Genomic DNA, 8158 nt, shown 5'->3' on the forward strand with positions numbered 1-8158 from the left:
TATTCTCGCCAGTGCTTGATTTTATTTACTTATCTCATTTCTTTCTTCCCCTTTTCTTCTTTTTTTAATAAAAAATTATTTATTATTTTATGTGTGGGGGTGTTTTGGATGAATGTATATGTCTGTGTGCCATGTGAGTGTCTGGCGCCCATGGAGGCCAGAAGAAGCAGCAGGTTCCCTTGAACTGGAGTCATGGATAGTTGTGAGCCACTTCTTTGAAACCACACAGGAAGGGACAGATATGGCATCCCCAAATGCCACTGCAGTAGTTACTTTTCTGTGCCTTTGACAGAATGCCCTGACGAAGCAGTTTAAGGAAGGGAAGGTTTATTTGGTTCCCAGTTCCATAGGACAGGCCATCATGGCGGGGTGGCAGCAGCAGTGGGATCACGAAGTGGATGGGCATACGGCATCGATGGGCAGGAAGCCAAGTGCTGGGCGCTCATGCTCAGTGGGCTTTCTCTTTATTCAGTCCGGGACCCCAACCCTTGGGAGGGTGCCGCTCCATTTAGGGTGGGTCTTCCCACCTCAGTTTACCTAATAACACACATACCCCCAATCCAGACTAAAATATATATAATCCTTCACTGGCATGCCAGAGGCTAACCTAATCTACATAGGTTGGCCCAATCTGCATAATCCCTTACAGGGGTTCCCAGAGGCTAGCCTAATTTTATAATCCCTCACAGACATGCCCAGAAGTTAGCTTAATTTCCATAATTCCTCACTGATATGACCAGAGGATCCTTTTCTAGAAAATTCTACCTCCTGTCTCATTCACAATCGGTATAAAACATCATAGGCACCCAGGAGGACATGTGATGCAATTTAAATGTGGGAGGTTTCAGGACAAGATGGTACATGCCTACATGCCTGTAATTCCAGTGCTTCAGGGGTTAAGGTAAATGTGTTTGAATCTAGCCTGAGCTCAAAAAACAAAAAAGTGTAGGAAACACATTCTGCCCTTCAAAGTCATTGATGTGGTTCACATATGCCCATATTAGTTATATTTGAAATCTGAGCCGAGAAAATGTTAGTGTATTAGTGGATTTAAAATAATGAAAATTTCAGATGCAGACATAAATAGTACTTATTTATGGGGCGGAGGGCTTAAGGCAGAATTTCATTCACCATGTAGCCCTGGATGACCTAGAAGGCTTGTTATGGTTAATTGTCACTCCCAGGGTCAGGATCCTGAACCACTCCCACCACCGGCTTCCTGGCTTCAATCAGTGAGTCGCCCCTGTTCTGCCACGGTTGCTCCCCTTGACCAGAATCGTGTTGGGACTGACCCGGGGTCAGCCAGCCCGCCTTAGCACTGTACACTCCCTGTGCAGTGCATTCAACTCGAGGCCCTGGGTCTCCCAGTTTCTTCATCTTCTTTTCATTTCTTCTCTTTTCGTTTCCTTCCCTCAACATAATGCCGCTCAGAGCGGCCCCAACCTCTCTGGTTTCTGAGTCACCCGACCAGATTCGGCTAGGCCATAGAACTCCACTAGACCACGAGTCCTGGGTGTTTGCGCCAATTTGCATCCTGCCTATTCTGGAAGACATTCCCTTATAGGCCTTGGGTGCCGCTGTTTCACAGGTTTTCACGATTCTGGCTGTGGATAGCAACCACCCATGTCAGCTCCCCAGCTTTTTTTAAATTCCAGCCGGCTTTTTCAATTCCAGCCATGGCATGGTGCAATTTTTTCAGTTTCAGCCTTTGGCTCCCCTCTGCAGCTTGTGGTGTGGCATGGCGGCTCAGCAACAGGGCAGATCACGCCTTTAGGTCCCTCTTATTAAGCTTAAAAATCCTTACATCTCAAAAAATTGTGGCTTTTTTTCATATAACATGTGGATGCCTCCATTTTGACTGGGGTCAGGTGACTTTGCCACCATCTTGGCTAAGAGCCAGGTCAGGTGATACCCTGCCTTGTCCCCTGGTTTTCACTAAAATCCTCTTGTTGACTCTGTTACGTGTTTTGCGCAGTGGCATGCTTTTGATAGGGGCCCATCAAAAGCATCCACATTGTCCACTTCCTGTTCACTCTTTCTGTGTATAATAATTGTTCATTACATCTCATTTCAGACTACAAAATCATAAGTCTCATGTTTTAAACTGGTATGTACTTTTAAGTCTCTTATATTTAATCCAACCCTCATTTAAAATATATTAAGCTGTTCTCTACTATTGTCAGTTCTGTCATTAACCTTATATTGCAAGCAGTTTTTTTTCTTCTTTCTGCCCTTTTCAAGTGTAAATCTTACCTGTTAAGAGCTGGTACTGTCAAGCTCAGACCCAACCTTCCAGACAGATTCTATACTGCAGTTATACCTAATAAACAGCCTTCAATTGCTCAGAGAACTGGGGAATGTGATATTTAGATATGTAATTATTAAAAAACTTTTCATAGCAAAAAGAGACAGGTTGGCTCCTAACAGCAGCACCCTGCTTCCTCCAAAGAAGACAGAAGACAAATGGGCACAGAACAACATCCATCCACAGTTGGCTTCAACTGCCAAGTGCTGACCATTGGGCAAAACTGCCTTTCATCTAAACTAAAATCTCCTGACGTGGACAGAATCGCTGGAATCGACAGCCTAGTTGCTCAGGTCAAGGTAGGCCTGTCTTCATACAGATTTCTTAGCCCAAAGGGTCTTCTGGAGCCTGGCAGGCCCTGTGCAAAACAGCAAAGGTCAAGTGCAACCTTCAGCAACCATGGAGGACCCAAAAAAGAGTAGCTCTGGGTGCCAACCAAGTAAGTTCTCTGTCATTTTTTTAATCAGTAACTCAAGTAAAATCTTATCCTTCTCAAAGTTTGAGGTTTCGCCAGGCTATCTCACCAAAAAAATTTCAAATCAAATTTCTCTCTTATGCTGCCTTAAAAAAATACTTTTCGTTGTACAAAAATATGTCACAGTACAAAATATGCCACAGTCATTATGTGTCTAAAACTTCTATTTTCACAAACCCAAGGAATTCTTGTGAGTTCCAGGGAGCCAAATTAAAGGATCCACCTTAAACAGGTCAGATACACACCCCCTCCCCTCGATTCCCTGGTCCTAAATTTTTTTTTCCTTAATTTAACTTTGTTCTTTGTTTTGCCAAGACCTTAAACAGGTATAAGAGACTCCAAACATTTCCATACCACAAACACCAAACAGGAACAAAGAGACCAGCTATGCCAGGATGTGGCCAACACCCAGCCTTCTCAGCCCCCCCCCCCCCAAGACAACGCTCACAAATAAGCCGGAAGCAGTCTTGAGAATTCGCTGCCCCAATTCCATCAACTTGTGGTATTTAATTTCCTGCTTTCTATTATAAAAAAGAGTTAGGAATGTTATGGTTAATTGTCACTTTAAGAGATAAGCCACGCCCACTCTCAGTGACCCCTGCCCTTCTCTTACCATCTTGACTCTCACTGTCCCCTCTTGGCACGCGCCCTTCTTCTCTCCCACTCCCCTTTCTCTGTCTCTCTTCCTCTTCTCCTTCTCCCCCCTCTCTCCTCTAAGTAATAAATATCCAATTCTATTCTGTGCGATGTGTCTGCCCATGTATCTCCCACCGCATGACTGGGCCCCACCCGGACTGAGGCTCTCCTGGTCAGGGACCCGCTGCTCAGAACCAGGCACTGGGACCCACCACGAGCAAGCTGCCTGCTCACACCCCCAGGGCTCGCAGGGACCAGCCCACTTGGGACCAGCCACTGCTTGGGATTGGCAGCTGTCTCTGCCTGGGACTAGCTGCTCTGCTCCCAGGGCCCGCTGCCTGCCGCCACAGGGGATCTTGTAGCATTTTTAACAAGGCTGACTTCCAATTGTGGGAAATCCTCCTTCCATGAGGTACTACGAAGGCAAACAGCAGGTTTTTATGACATGTGTATGTGCTGAGGCACAAATCTCAGCATATACATGCTAACATCTGCTCCACCACTGCGTTACAATGTGTTATATTTCCTAGCACATATTTTATACAAATTCAAGTATATTTTCCATACTAAAATCAGGGCTGGTAAAGACCCTCGCCCCTGAGCCCCATGTCATAGAGGAGAAACCAGCTACTGAAGTTTATTCTCTGACCTCATGCTGTCTGTGCCATGTATGGATATGCCCCCCACAAAATTATAAAATGTTTAAAAAATTTTTTAAATTAAGTAAGAGGAGTAATGTTTTCCATATTTGCAAATCTCTTTAATATTTGCTGACCATAAAACTTGATTTTTCATTTCCTTTTGCATGCAAAGAAACATTTTGTTTTGGCTGAAATGTCTGGAGATGATCTACCCTAGCACAGGCGGGTATGTGGGTATTTGTCTCTGATCCTGCAGGCAGACTGGATGTGTTTCCAAAAGGCAAACTGAGATGTGGATTCCACACATTCCACCTTATTAAAATCCATTGTTTATTTGTACTTTGGTCAGATCTTTTACCCAGACACAACACTGCAGTCCTCCTTAAAGGGTCTTGGGGACTTTGACTAATTGCTTGCTTGTAATTCCTTCTCCCCATACTACCCAGCAAATAGAAGCTTCAGGGAGCAGGAGTCTTGTGCCCCAGACTTAGCTCACTGAGAACCACAGCAGTCATTTGTTTAGTGACTGGACCCAAGTGACTCCTCAAGAGGCCATCTGAGTTACTCTGTCACTTCACTGATGCTTATCACAGATTCACTCAAAACGTAAGAAATGCAAGAGTCCGGGATATAGCTCAATGTTTGCTTTGAGTGCTTGCCTAGCAAGTGTAAGGCCCTGAATTCCATCATCAGTTCTGTGAAAAAGAAACAAGGAAAACAAAACAAAACCAACAAACAAAACAATCAACATCATAAAGATAAATGAGCTTAAAACTACCTAGTGTCAGCAGGCATAAATGTGCCTTAGTAAACAGATTTGCTAAACTAGGCATGGTAGCTCTTGCTTATCATTTCAGCCTTGGAAGGTGGAGGCAGGAGGATGTGAGGTCCAGGTCAGTCTGGGCTACATTAAGGTGGTAATGCATGTCTTTAATCCCAGCACTTGGGAGGAGAGGCAGGTGGATCTCTTGTGAGTTTGAGGTCAGCCTGATGTACAAAGCGAGTTCCAGGACAGCCAGAGCTTAACAGTGAAACCCTGTCTCAAAAAGAGAGAGAGAGAGAGAGAGAGAGAGAGAGAGAGAGAGAGAGAGAGAGAGAGAGAGAGGAAGAAAGGAAGAAAGGAAGAAAGGAAGAAAGGAAGAAAGAAAGAAAGAAGAAAACTGAGCAAGTCACGGGGAGCAAGTCAGTAAACAACATTTCTAACTTCAGGTTCCTCTTTGGAATTCTTGACTTCTCTCAGGGATGGGCTGTAGGATGACCATTTCTTCCCAGGACGCTTGTGGTGATGCTATTTATCACAGCAATAGAAAACAAAGTAGGACACTAACCAAAGCTTCATGAAGCATTTCTCCTTTCTTTATGAGTATCCCAGAGAAAGAAGAGTAAAGGATGCGGGTAAAGGAATGTTGTAAGAAAACAAAAGATGGAACAAAAGGTACTTGTGGTTTGAATGAGAAATGTCCCATGCTCTTGGGTATTGGAATGCTTGCTCTCCCATGGGTGCCACTGTTTGGGAAGGCTAGAAGGTGTGGCCTTGTTGGAATAAGTGTGTCACTGGAGATGAGTTTTTAGTGTAAGAAACCTTCTGCTACTCCCAGTTCACTCTCTTGCTTCATGCTTTCAGTAAAGGGTGTGAATTCTCAACATCCTGCTGCAACCTCCATTCCTGCTGCCTGGTACCAGGCCTCCACTCCACCCTCGTGGGTTCTTATCCTTTGGTACTGGAAGCCAAAACATACTCCCTCTTCCTTAAAGGGCCTTTGGTCTTGGTGTTTTATCACAGTAGCAGCAAAGTAACCATTACAGTATCTTTCAAGAATATCCATTGACTTTAAAGAGCAGTCTAGACCCTTGCTGCTCTAAGCCCAGACACAGTATCAGCAGCACTGGGATCATCTGGTTACTAGAGAAGTGAAATCTCAGCGTCCACGCCTTACTGTAGCCAATGCTATTTTATAAATATGACCACGATGGTAAGTTATATTCCACATGCCCTTCCTATAAAGTTTACACCCATCCCATCAATTAATGAGGTCATTGAGCCCGCCCTTAAATCTTGGCAGACCTTTATGATGGCCTTGGCCAGGGATGTGGCAGAAATGGCTGTGTGACTTCTGAGGTCAGGTTGAGAGGTACCTTACATTTCACTCTCCTTGCTGGGACCCTTGGTGGAACTCAGTCACCATGTTGTCAGGAAGCTTTGTATCCACACAAGGAGCGAGCGTGTGTGTTTTATGGTCATGAACTCCAACTGTGGTCTCCACTAACAACTAGCATCCACAAACAACTATTCCTACCAAGCCCTGCCCAAATTTAAGGATGTGAGAAAGTAAATGACTACTCATTTAATGACTATTTTAGCCCGATGTGTTTGGGAGGGTTCGCTACGCAGCAGCAGCCATCCAGAAATATCCTTCAGCCCTCAGCCACAACTCACAAGACTGCTCCGTGATACGAGTGTGCATCCAACGGAGATGCACTGATTTAAAGTAAAACTGCTCCTGCTGCCCTTAAGAAACTGTGCGTATAATTTACAAGAAGCTGGATAATGAATGAAAAGTGTATTTACAGCAATTATTTCTAAAGAGATGGATGGTTGATGTCTCCGAAATGCGTGGTGTCCTCTAAGCGTTAAAATGTGTGCAAATGTCAGGTCAGACTTGCTGCAGGAAGGCATCTTCCTGAGCACCGCTAGAGAGAGCTGGAAGGATGCTGGAAAAGGCAAATGAAACTTTAGAAGCTTTTACTTCAAACTGTTAGGAAGCTAAGGGCCAGGGCTGTGTGCTGGAGACCAAGTACTTACCTGTGCACCAAGGGCTATAATCATTTTAATAACTGGCTCAAAGAAAAGTTTTGAAAACAAGTGGCGTCATGCTACCAAGTTAGGTGTAGGTACCCTGCGGCAGCCAGAGCAGATGGAGCTCAGAGCTCGGCCTGGCCTGGAGCGCATTTTCCTAGCACAAAGCTCAAAGTCTATCCACTGTGTTGTTTAGTTAGCTTTCCCTTACAGAAACAAATAATATGTATCAACATTGAAAAGAGATCCTGGGGGACTGGAGAGATGGGTCAGCAGGTAAGAGCTCTTCTAGGGGACCCCTGCAGAGGCTCCGCAGCTGCTGTCACATTATATACTTGCTTTATTCACTGTACAGGTGTTAAAATTAGTATATCGAGAAGACTTTTGTTTGTTTGTTTGGTTTTGTTTTTGTTGTTACAAGCGACAGAAAAAGACCCTGGCTAACTTAAGGAGAAAAGATCTTGCTGGCAGCCTCATAGATACCTGTGAGCATGATGGGAGAAGAAAATCCAGCCTGGAATGAAGGGAACCGAGAAGTCCCCAGAGTCTAGAAGCTGCAAGTAGGAAGACCTGCAGCAGCCCCGTCCACATCCCCATGCACAATGTCACTGTTGCAATGAAGTTCTATCACTGCTGTCTCTGGGCTGCTGATATCTGGAAGGTAAAAAAGGTCTTGCTTGCAGAGGGGGAGAAATTATTCCCAAAGAAATGAAAGGAACCCTGAATGTTACGAGGATGTGGGATAATGCTATGCTCCCCAAAAGCTCTGGTCTGCATAGCACAAAGTGTGTTAAAATCATAATGCAAGCCCATCGTTCTCAACACAGAACATGGGGCTGAGTGTGAGAAAGTACGATACTACATGCACAGAGTACTCTAATGAGACCCATTCTGTTGTATACCAACTTAAAAATAGTGTAAGAAACGTATACACTCCTCTCCTCCAGGTCGTCACCATCATGGACACAAGTCACATGCAGCCCATACAGCTGACTAGGGTAGCCAAAGTGCTAGCTAGGGCTGGTTTGCAGGGGCAGTGCACACAGGTGCATGTGGAATTCGTGGATGACACCAACCACTCTGTCATCTGAAATGTCAAAGGCCCTGTTTGAGAGGGTGATGGGTGGAGTCAGAAAGAGAAGCTCAGAGGTTGAGCTGACCTTGTTCCTCGGTATCCACCACTTGGCCCATGAGATCACCTGCAACTGCTAAATAAAGCATTTGTATAGCTTTTTTGTTTGTTTGTTTTAAAGAAAGAAAGAAATGATATAATAAAAGCTTAAAACTTGGGTTGGAGAGATGGC

General features: G+C 44.7%; 1 pseudogene; it reads left to right on the forward strand.

Moving 5' to 3' along the window:
* Positions 1 to 7284: 7284 nt before the first annotated feature.
* LOC148119743 (small ribosomal subunit protein eS28 pseudogene) lies at positions 7285 to 8013 on the forward strand (annotated as a pseudogene).
* Positions 8014 to 8158: the final 145 nt, after the last annotated feature.

This window comes from Myodes glareolus, chromosome 14 (assembly GCF_982192425.1).
Source record: "Myodes glareolus chromosome 14, mMyoGla1.1, whole genome shotgun sequence".
In the NCBI taxonomy this organism is placed as follows: domain Eukaryota; kingdom Metazoa; phylum Chordata; class Mammalia; order Rodentia; family Cricetidae; genus Myodes; species Myodes glareolus.